The sequence below is a fragment of the Hibiscus syriacus genome, unplaced genomic scaffold, assembly GCF_006381635.1.
Source record: "Hibiscus syriacus cultivar Baekdansim isolate YM2019G1 unplaced genomic scaffold, ASM638163v2 tig00003725_pilon, whole genome shotgun sequence".
Lineage (NCBI taxonomy): Eukaryota > Viridiplantae > Streptophyta > Magnoliopsida > Malvales > Malvaceae > Hibiscus > Hibiscus syriacus.
In genome coordinates, this window is record NW_024061982.1 from 2,343,482 (window position 1) to 2,345,703 (window position 2,222).

A 2,222-nucleotide genomic window follows, 5' to 3' on the forward strand; every position below is an offset into this window, starting at 1 on the left:
ATCGAAACATCAAAATGTTTTCAACAAGTAATCTTGTCTCTGTTTTACATATTGCATATTGGATTGAGAGATTTTTATGCTTTTCCTTTTTGATGGAATAAGGATCTCTATTTCTTTCTATTTTGCGAAAAGGAAAAATAATTTGCTACAGAAAGCTTGACTCTGGGAGTCACGATCGACAGGCAAAAATTGCAAATAAAAAATTTGAAAAAAATCTGAACTTAACAACTTGACTCTGGGAGTCACGAACTACAGGCAAGGTGTGGGTAAGCTAGAATATCCATGTGACTTAATCACTCTTTGTAGCAAGGGTGGCAGTGAAGAAATTGCTTCGTTATGAGTATGAACAAATTATAGCCTCATGGGGTAGATTGTAGATGTAGTTGATTAATTTCATTAAATATATTATTTTGCATCCATTGCCTTATCAAAAAATGTTGGTTTGATATTTTTTTACTTGGCAAAAATTTTACTGCATGTTTTCTTTGCCATCCCAGATTTGATGAGAACCAATAGTGGATGTGAATGAATATTTTGTACTCTTACTGTCGTACATTATACTAGGCCCTCCTCTCAAGTATTATTTACGATGATTTTTTATTGTAACAATTTACGTTTTGGAAATCGTATGTATCATATGTAGTTTGCCATCTTAAAATTTGGCTTTCGTGGTGGCAGGTTAAGCTTGTAAAGTGTCTAGTACAGAACATTGTGGTGGATATCTCATTCAATCAGTTAGGCGGCTATCTACCTTGTGCTTTCTTGAGCAGGTAGGCTGCATTGTTAAAATTTGGGTGGGATTGAAAGTTGTTTTCTTACAACTTAGTTCATCTGTATATAGAAAGAAGGATCTGCACCGTTTAGCTATCAGCATGTATTGGAAACGTTTTGATGCAGACGTGTCTTTATGTTTCTAAGTTTTGGATCTTTTGGTGCCTTTTTAACATTTAGGAAAAAAAGATGCATCCTTTGCATTGATTGAGAAACATGAGATATGACTATATTCTTCTCAGATCTTTGAAACTTCACCATGTCAACTAGAGAAATCTCTCTTTCTCTCTCTCATGCGCATTAAATAGATGACAATTCATTTTTCTTCTACGTAGATACTCGTTTTTGTCCGGGCAAAAAAATATTATTATTATTATTATTATTATTATTATTTGTTGGGTTGGTAAATATGATCGATTATCTACTTGGAATCCCATAAAATCCGCTGTACTTGACCCTATTATCTAACATTTTAGAGAAATGACTTTGTGGGTCCTTAAAAAGTGCATTTTAGGTACATTTGTAGGCTCCTGCAACTTGCTTGATAAGGATCATGGTGACAGTAAGGCTGGAAAAAAAAAGGCAGAGGAAAGCTTTGAGGAATACAGGAACTGTTTGAAGAGATGTTCCAAGTGGACATTGATTCGTTAGGGTCGAATTGTTAGTAGACTACGCCTTGTCCTTCTTCATCTCGGCTTGCATCTTTTGGTGAAAGTTATAGCTCCAACAAGCGGAATTCTGTTGATATGAGTTCAGGTGGGACGATGCAGGAGAGTTCTTCTAGCTTTGATGTACAATTTCACGGCTTCTGTCTGGGGACAGGTGGAGCGCAAGGCAGGTATCGGGCACGGAAAGAGAGGGAGAGCAAGGACAAAGTAGAAGAAAGAAAAATGAAATAGAGTGGTGCTATGGCCTCTCAGCCATGGCTCGATATTACCAAGTAGTATACCCTTGTGCCAGTCTTACTCATCGAGCTTTCATTCCCGAACCTAAGCCAATCCAACACAACACCTTACTGCCAGTGTCGTTGACACAATCCATTGCTAGCCTCGCCCTTGGCAATGCCATCATCGAGCCTCACTCACTCTTTTATCGTGACCTTCGAACACTTTACAGAAACAAAACCTTCACTATTTCCATGTGTTCATAGTCGAGCCAACCATTGACCACAAGACCTGCAATCGGCGACCCAAACCCAAAAGAAACAAGGAACGTGGTTAAAGAACCCAAAGTGCGATCAGAGATGAGCTTACCATTCGGCCGAGGCATATTTCAGGCGATCAAAGGCTCCCTTCATTGATCCGAACGGTCAACAAGTAGAAGGCAGCGTGAGGATTAACATTTCCCGATCACGGCTCGATTCAACGGTTCAACCTCACGTACTCAAAGGTAAAATGGCCAAGATTTTCATTTTTCTTTCTCGTGTTTAATTTTGAAAATAATGGACTGTA